Below are 10,291 nucleotides of genomic sequence, written 5' to 3' on the forward strand. Positions count from 1 at the left end.
GGATCGCCGCTACGCGCTACTGGTAGTGATATTTCACAGATGGAGCTTCGTTTCTGCTTCAGTGAACTCTTGCACTGACCGTTTGCTTAAAGCTGCAGCAGGTAACTTAAACAAAAAAGAATTTTACATATGTATTAAAACGTTTGCTATGTAATAACATGAGATAGATATTCTCAGGAATATCTATCTCATGTTTCCAGGTCGACTTGTTCATGGTTTTGTTGTGGCTGTTCTCATTTTCCAGACAGCATCAGCTTTATCAATAGGATAAACAAAGAAAACAACAATAAGTAACAGTAAGAGACTAATACTTTCATTTCAGGTTGTATACATCAACATGTTGTGTTATTGCGGTGGTAATTTCAAATTAAGTGGTCCGTGATGGGTTAAGTGATCTTTGGCCTGAAAATTTACTGACATAAGTAAATTGGACAGTGTTTAATAAAACCAACAACAAAACAAAAACAACTGAGAAAGTAAAGTTCAGCAAAAAAAAATTCCTTTGAAAAGCAGCAGGTTAGACAGAATTAAACTACATATTATTCAGTGACTTTAATCTGTATTACTGTATATTCTTCAGTCTGTCCATTCGCTCTGTAAAACTTAACAAGGAGGTCAATTTAGATTAAATTAAGAAATAATTATGTAGTCTGTTTTGGAACTAGTGTCACGTACGGAAGAGGATTAGGGCCACTGGGGAAAAAAAGAAACAAGAGTTCTGACTTTAACTTCAGGATCCTGAGATTCAAATCAGAACTCTTAAGTTAAAAATCAGAATTCTGATTTTATAATTTATGAGCTCTGGAGAGAACCAGCTTTCAATGAGCTAGATGCTAGTTGTGCAGGAGCACAACAAACTATCTACAGGAACATGTTCTGTTTAAGTAATCTTTTCCGTGTCTGAGGGGTCTTCAAAGATGCCATTTCATTAATTAAAGAACAAAATGTAAGTAATACAAAATGGATAGTTTAATGTCTAAAGTTAAACTATCCATCAAATGTAATGGCTACAGCTAGCTGTTAGCATGTTTTCAGCTTACATCGACGGAGGAATAAACATGTCTCGCAACCTTTAATAAAGGGTGTAAACAGTTGTTGTTTGCCGTAATTATCCCTGATGGGGTTGTTTTGTTTTATTTTATTGCTTGTTTATTTGAAATTTTTCTGAGGAAAATTTATAGCATAGGCTATATTACAGATATAGCTACCAATATGATTGGCGTGTCAATAACTTTTACTTCAGAAAGAAAGATTACTCTGGTGTTCTGATCGTGGGACGTCCTCATCATTTAGCTAACACCAACTGATGTGCATTACTATGTTAGTGGCAGAATATGGGAAAAAGATGAAAACTGTTTCATAATCACAAAATCATTTTCTTGCACTGTATGACATGTGTCATCATCTCAAGATTGAAATTTCATCATACCCTGTGCAAATAGTACAGTTATTGTCCAGGTGTGGAAATATTATAGGTTGCAGTTGTAATTCACTAAATCAAAACTAATGTTCAAAGTTATTTGTAAAATTAAAAGTCCTGGCTAGGATCACTCCCTCCTTGAACTTTGACCAGAGGGTGATGTGATGTGATGTTTGCACAACCAATAGAAATGCAGAATGTTGTAATAGATGGATGGATGTAAATAAATAAGCAAGGAAATAGATAAATAATGAAAATAACAAAATGACCCCATTGTTGTTCCACACAATGTTTCCTAAAGGTGCATTATTTTGGGTGATCTTATTATTGTCCTACAGTATATTGAAGAAAATAATTATTCTATCTTTTTGCAGATTGAATGTGATGTCATAGCGCTGATGGATGACAAAACTGCCACATTACATCCCCTCCCACGGAGACTGAATTGCCGTCTGCAATTTTTTCAAAAGCAAACAACTGCTCTAAAGAAAACGTCTGCAGAGAGATCCCCTGTAAAAATGAAAGACGATTCCTACAATGTCAGATTTGGATGCCCTGATCAGAGTGAACTACAAACTTTCTTTTTGTACCAAATAATTACTTGCAATTTTAGAACAGTCATTGGATTATATTGTGCTCATCTGTTATGTGCTTCGGGCACATTATAATTTGTCTATTTCTTTTCCTTTTTTTCCTATAGACTTTAGTTGAATGACCTTTTGTTAATCTATTTTGGAGTTTGGATAATTCCTTTGTGATCATTTAATTACGTTAATTTGTGGCGCTGTTGGTCCGCCTATAAATAGGCTGGCTTTCGGCATGTTGAGGAGTCCCGCCATCTTCCTGCCTGAGCTCCGCCTTTCCACTCGTTTCCGCTCGCTCCACCCGCGCGGTGCGCGCACGTCCAGTCTCTGTGGGCTGCAGCTGACTTTCCAGCCTGCCATGCGGTATTTCTGTTAGCCTTTGTTTGCTTTTCTTGTGATTTTGGCCTGGTGGGACCGGTTGTCCTGTTTTTGATMTTTYTTTTWATTAGATTCTTTTTTGMTTTAGTCCGGTACMAGTAGGGGCTTCGACGGCCCTGTATAGGGTTGGCCCCCTGCTGTACCGTTTTGTTCTGTTTGATCGGCTCACCAGGTCCAACTTTCTGTTAATACTTTTGGGGTTTTGTTTTTCTTTACTTTTGGGACACGGGATCTGAGGGCCTTAACGCTATGTTCTTCGCAGGAAATCAGAAGAAGCTGACTTAAGAAAATCAAAGTGAAGAGAATTTATAAATAAAACATTTTGTTAAACCCTCATCTTTTGTCTCATGTCCTCAAATATGTTGTGCCCTTGGTGGACGTTAACATCATCTCATTTCCAAACTTTGTTGGTAAATCAGTGTGATTATGCATCCTATCCTGTGACAACACTAATTGATGTTGAAATGCAGATGTTGCCAATGGTAACCTTTCACCTGTCCATTGAACTTGATTTTTTTGGACCAAAGCTATGCAAGTTTTGTATGTTTCAGCAAACCGCTCATGCATTGATTCAGGGACAAGTCCAACCCTAAAAAGCTTCTAGTATTCCTACAATTTTTAGGCGCAACACTCTGCCAACGTATCTGAAGCAAATGAAGACCTTCTTGCCATACCTCTATAGAGGTGCATGACTTGCTAAAGAGGGGATGCAGTATTCTAATTTAGCTGTGCTGGAGTGGGAATCCATATTAAAGTTGGAGGGTTGTAGCTCTGGAGGACTGGACTTGGTCACCACAAATTAAATTAACGCTTTGAAACTACAGAGCGTTTCTACAAACTTGTATCTCTGCAAATATTTGAAGTTGTTATATCTTTTGGGGAATGCTTAGTGCTATTAAAATAAAGGGAAGCTGTAATAATCACCCATGTGAAGATCCATCATATGTAAATTAACAAGCTCATAACCAAACTGGTGCTATATTAGCTGACTTATGTAAAGCTCTTGATCGGACAGAACTAAAATAAGAAACAGATGTCCAACATAATTTGACCTGTATTATTTGACCTGCACCTATGAAACAGAACTGTGCCCTGCAACATGTTATTGTCTCATTAAGTGTAAGAGACCATGTATAATTATTAAATGTGAATGTTTCACTATTTTTAATTAATGTTTGATATAACAAATAAATGGCTGTCAGTCATGTGACTGAGTTCATTTGCAGCAGTTTCTTGAATTCTGCTTTCATAATTTTCATATCTCTGAATACTTTACCTTCTGGTTAAATATTGTCCTGTAAAACGAAATATTTTTCTCAATTAAATTAGCTGATCGGTCTTATTTAGTCACTGCAAACCAAGCCACATGTAAATATTGACTTTACAGCAAAATACATAAAATACAAGATATAAGGCTATAGATTTGCAAAGATGAAACATTTCATTGTTAATTTGAAAAACATGGCAATTAGAATGACCCAACTTTCAAAGAATTCTGTTAGGTCCTACATTACACATCAATTATTCAATACAAAAGATAACACTACTGCTCTTGTATCAAAAATAATGTTCTCACAGATGTACAGATAAAATGAGCACTAATTGTTGAGAGAATGCCCACATACGAAAAAAAGAACTGAATTCTGAGATTACTTAATACTAATAAAATTAAGTGTAATTAAAATCTACTTTTAGGCAAGTTGCTGCATATGGAAGCATAGTTTGCAGATTTAAAGGATGGAATTGCTTCGCCAAGTAGTCTCAGAACTAAACCGTCTTTAAGTTTTAAGATATGACAATATTACAGTAAGATTTTCCTCCATTTACATTGTTCATACTTGACCAAAATCTTATTTTTTCCTTTAAATGGAGGCTCACACAATTAAAAGTAAACACCTTACAATGAAGCTTGTCATTCGATTCACCTATGTTCTACACACTTTGCATTCATTCTACAATTCAAATAAAATTTTGGAAAATCCAAATGATCAGTTTACCATATCACTTTTTTCTCTTGAGGAAGTTTTTCAGAAAGATGAGACCGAAAAAAAAATAGCTTCACTTACCTGCCACCTGACATGATCTCATCCTCTTCCTCAGACATTTTGTTTTGGATCTCCTCACTTTTCAGTAGGTCTCTATTTTATCTTCATCTGTTACTTCATACCCGACACCTTCCTTCAATATTTTTCTCTTTCTTCTTGCAAAAACACAGTCATAGACATATGAAATGTAGCAATCACTATGAAAAGGGAAAACATCTGAACTGCATGAAGGTCTTAAGATGGATGATCAAAATCAGTTCCAAGTCACAAGACGTTTGCAAAAAATGTTAATATTTAACAGCATCAGAGCTGTACAAGTAAGAACTTTGGCCTCAACATCTATATCTAAAAACATTTCCTGTCATAAATCTTGCAGTAGCAAAGTGAAGCAGGGATATTCATTTTAATGATTGTAAGCCTTTAAACCAGTTAAGCTCAAAACTGCAGTAACAAACTTCTTACAGGTCACGTCTTCTGTACTCTTCTCCTAAGTATTCATTACCTTTTTAGTTCACATCAAATTCACATCAAAGTGTATTATTCTGCACTACCCTTGTGTTGTGGTTGTATATTATTTTCTACTTTGAATTGTCTTAATGTTTTTTCTCAGTGCCAAATAAAGGATGATCAAAAAACTCTGTTCTATTTCTTTAAGGACTAAGTGTGTAATATCTTGTTAACACAGTAATAATAAAACATCTGCATAGTGGTCTTAGATTCCTATGTCTTCCAGAAACATATAGAGACTGCACAGTTTTGGGAGACAAAATAAAAAGTGTTTTTTTTTTTTTTTATGTTCTGGTAAATTTGAAGTTTGGCATTTTGTAGTGGTTTAAACTGGGACTTGTCATACTAACGAACACTTTTCTATTTTGACTGTTCTTTTCATGCTGTTCAAATTATTTAGCCAGTAAGATAGAATGACGTAGTACAGATTTGAAGTGTCAAGGTTATTTTTAAGCTGGAGCAATCCTACTAGTGTGATCCTAATGCATAAAAAAGGGTTGAAATCTGTATTGAAGCTTCACAAATTAGATAAAGATTTCACAAATCACAAATTTGGTTTTATATATTCTGCTATTAGAGGAGAAAAATCTAGTGCAGATTTAAAAGTCTAGATGTTGTAGATTTGGAATTAGAGCAGTTCTAGTGTGGTCGAGATGCATAAAAAGGGCTGATACTGCCCTTTATTGCAGTTTCACAAATCACAAACTTGGTTTTAAATATTCTGCTATTAGAGCAAAMCAGTTCAGCATTAAGAGCCAAATTAAGCTCATCATCACCGTAAAGAGCCACACAGCAATTTCAAGATTAGCTTTATACCACATTGCTAATTTTTTCTTAGTCCTTAAGGCAATAGAGCACCTGATAATGTTTAATTTTTACAAGTGTATTTAGGTTTAGTTTGTACTCTGTTACTCAAAGCAACTCTTTCACATATGCGTCAGTGAAAACAGGTCAATGATTAGACTTGTTTAAGTTCAGTAAAAACTCATTCACAGACGTATAGAAAATTTTTGAGCTCCATCTGGAAAACTACCAGAAATGAAAGTGTCTCACGCAAGACGTTTTTGAAGCATGTAGTACAATTTACTCATGTGGCTCAGATTTGTATCTATTTCAGGTGATTGTGGTGACATTTGCATACTTTACAGTGTACTTTAAGTACTGTGTTGGTCTAACACTCCAAGACCCTGTTAGCTCTCTTAAAAAACTTCCTGGATAATCTTGCTCAATAGTTTTAAGAATACATTTAATATTAAACATGAATGTTAGCTACGTTTAAATATTTTGAATATGAAATTAAACCTGACTCAAAGGTCAAACACAACGAGTCCGACGCACGAAGCTGAAGTTGGTTTACAATTCTAGCTTCCGATTCGGGAAATTCCACCAAATTTTTCACTACCTTCCGCATCTTTATCGACTCTAGTTTAATTAAAAACTACAACACCTAGACTCTTCAAACCTGGACTGGATTATTCTGCTCTAATAGCAGAATATTTAAAACCATGTTTGTGATTTGTGAAACCTTTTCTGATTTGTGAAACCTCAACAAAAAGTTGATTTTACCACTTTTTTGCATCTGGATCATACTAGAACTGCTCCAGTTCCTAAAATACAGCTCATAGACTCTTCAATTTTGTTTGCGCTTTCATGGTGTCCGTAGTTCTCTAGATAAGAGCACCGAAAATGGTGCGGAGCGGCGAGGAAACATGTCTATGGGAACCGTTTCTGATGGGGAAACTCGGGTCGACATAACAACGTCAGACGAAACCGAATTTATGTTAAAATGTCTTGCCATAGAAAACTGCTTTTGCAATGCTGCCTTCAAGGAACATTGGAAATTTCAGTATCAAAGATCCGCCCAAGATTTCGCATGCGGCCCGAAAGCCGCAGGTTCGCCATCCTTGGAGTAGACTAACCCAGTCCAGGTTTGAAGAGTCTAGCTGTTGTTTTGGAACTACAGCATCTAGACTATAGTGTGAGCCAGATGCATAGAAAGTGGTGAAATTAACCTTTACTGAAGTTTCAAAAATCACACGTGTAAAATATCCTGCTATTATAAAAGAATAATCTAGTCCAGGTTTGAAGAAGCTAGGTGTTGTAGTTTTTTAACTAGAGTCGATTGAAGATGCTTAGTTAGTGTGCAAAATTAGGTGGAATTTCACTTGAGCAATTTACCCTAAACTGCAATCGGAAATTAACTTCAACTTCGTACACCAAACAAAGAGCAAGTGAGGACTTCAAATCAAAAGCAAGGCACAACAATCTAAAAATTTATGGAATACCAGAAGGAGAAGAGAAAAACAATGCGTACCTTGTTCAAACTATCGCAGAATATGGATCTCTGTGGAGAGTAATGACGAGACATATTAAGTACGCCACGCTGCAGGAAACCGAAAGTGGCTGGGGTATGGCAAGCCGTTTTGATATAAACGTTCGAGATATCTAAAAAATACATTTTGACCAGACAAAACTACATTTTGACTGTCCGGGATGGTAATTTAAGATATCTGTATTTAAATTTTGACTAGTAAGAATAATAATTTAAGATATCTTCAATTACATTTTGACTAGTCAAAAATCCTTTCAAGATATCTCAAATGACGTCACTGGTTCTGTCATTTGACGGGACACATAACCGTAATTACGATTTAAGATATCTTCAACACAATTATGACTATTCAAAATTACAATTTTAGATATCTGAATTAAGAATAACGTGGAAGCCCCTTTGTGGTGTCAAAACAGTTGCCTGCAGAATTTTATGTTTATTGCACAAAATTGTCAGTAAATGCCACAAATTAGAAAGAGCTCGACAATGTTGGAAATGAGGAGATATATAGCAAAACTTCATAAACTATAATACTGCTTCTGATACCTGCAAAGAATTTCCTGTTTATTCAGAATATGGATTTCCGACGAACCAAATGCATTTAAAAACAGCTTTGAAAAGCTAAAATTGCTATTGTCAACCCATTTTCAACATGAAAGTGGTGCATTTTCAAACATCTTTTTTCATTTTATCTTTTTTTCATTGTTTTATTAAACGTTCAAATTGCTGCGTTCGTCAGGGACATTTTGACTACAGAAAACTAATTCAAGATATCAGTAATGTCATTCTGACTAGTCAGACTGTTAATTTAAGATATCTTAAATAGAAATGCTGTGTAACTCAAGATATCTTGAAGTATTTTCAGTATTTTCACTGATGTTTGTTTTCCATCCATCCATTTTCTTCCGCTTCATCTGGAGTCGGGTTGCGGGGGCAGCAACTTCAGAAGGGAAGCCCAGACTTCCGTCTCCCCATCCACTTCTTCCAGCTCCTTCGGGGGAATCCCAAGGCACTCCTAGGCCAGCTGACTGACATAGTCCCTCCAGCGTGTCCTGGGTCTTCCCCGAGGCCTCCTCCCAGTGGGACCTGCCCGGAATACCTCACCAGGGAGGCGTCCAGGAGGCATCCTGACCAGATGCCTGACCCACCTCAACTGGCTCCTCTAGACGTGGAGAAGCTACTCTACTCTGAGTCCCTCCCGGATGATCGAGCATCTCACCCTATCTCTAAGGGAGAGCCCAGCCACCCTGCGAAGGAAACCCATTTCGGTTGCTTGTATCCGTGATCTCGTTCTTTTGGTCATGACCCAAAGCTCATGACCATAGATGAGGGTGGGAACGTACTAGGTAGCCTTATATTTGATCATTTGGAACATATATGTCAGAAGGATGGAGTCTTTGCTGTTGTCACTTAGAAATGTGTAGGTTTTCCCTTGTGACAGTAAAACCTTAAACTTTAATGCACTTATTGGGATATGATAGATCATTACTAATTACTATGCAGAACTATTATTGCTACACTTAAGCTACAAGTTTTCCTGGGATATGATTTTTTCATTTTTGCACATTTAAAGTCAAATATTTACAAAACGTTGCTGAAACTCATTAAATGGAAAATATCTGTGGATTGTTTTTCTCAAGCTATAGAATCTAAATTGGATTTAGATCTGGACTGAGTCATTAATTGAAGCAGGCTGTGTGTTTGGGGTCAAACTGCTAGAAGATGAATCTATACAGTCAGAACTCCATGCAGCTTCACACAGATTTCCCCAAAGACTCTCATGTATTTAGCTCCATTCATCTTACCACCAACTCTGACCCCGACTCTGATGAAGAAAAACATTCCCACAAGCATGATGCTGCCTTCACCATGTTTGACATATTTTCTTTCAAATAATAAATGGTCTAAAATGGGTRGAAATTAGGATAAAATTTAACACTTTGCAGTCTGATTTACCTGTTGACTGATAATTGTTTTTTCTTTAGAGAAATAATCAAAAGGAGAGTCTCTGTTTCCATTGGATCCACACATATTTAACAGAACCTTTACCTGTKTTACAAAATGACTGACTGCATTGTAYGTCTCACACTGGACRAAGCCCAAATAGATGAGCACCTGCWAAATTCTCACTAGTCCCAGAAGAGCGATAATACAGAATGAATTCAGCGTAACATGTGACGCTACTGTTGTGAAAAGTTTACAACAACCACACTTAATTCAGGCAGAAAGCTTGACAACACATAATCACTCCCCTGCTACAACTTTACCACAAGTATCCGATGGTTTTGCAGCAACTAAGCCTCCTGCATAGTAACTAAGAACGGGTCACAAAGTCAAAGGTTAAAACCACTTTGGCTCCTACTGGGAGATTTGGTTTCCTGAGGTTTGTATGGGTGTGTGAKYRTGTCTTATTTAGCCACTTCAGCTCTCCATAAAAATCCTCTCCTCCTGCTGACCACTGGCTTAATATCCTGTGTGGTTTGGTATGTCGGTTCACACATGTTCCTTTTTTATTTCTCTTTCTATCCTGAAGCTTTTCTTTCTGTTTCCAGTGATATTTGGTTTTCTTACAATGTATTCCTTATTTTTCATTTTGAACCAAAAAAAAAAACTTAATTTCCTTCTTTGTTCACCTAAATTCTTCTTCTATTGGTGAAAAAACAACATTTTTATTCAGTCACTTAAATTCACTCTATTCATAATTTCGAAACTCCTAGGTCTACTTACAATGACTCTATGAAAACCCTGTGGCAAAATAAAAGCAGATTACAGTAGACTTTCTAAATTGACCAGAGAGAAAGGGAACAGGAGAAATTTTACTTTTAAAGGATTATGACTTTTAAACCCCTAAAGAAAGAAAAGGACACTTTTAATTTAAAGAGATTATCATTCTGTCCTCACAAATGGACAGTGGCCAGCAAGATAAAAAACTCCAGCCACCCAGTGGGTTTGTGTCTGCTAACAACAATCTGTCCATTTAGCTTCAGGATTAACTCTCAACTCTTTCATTACCTATTTAGGTATT

This window comes from Poecilia reticulata, linkage group LG7 (genome assembly GCF_000633615.1).
Source record: "Poecilia reticulata strain Guanapo linkage group LG7, Guppy_female_1.0+MT, whole genome shotgun sequence".
Taxonomy (NCBI): Eukaryota; Metazoa; Chordata; class Actinopteri; order Cyprinodontiformes; family Poeciliidae; genus Poecilia; species Poecilia reticulata.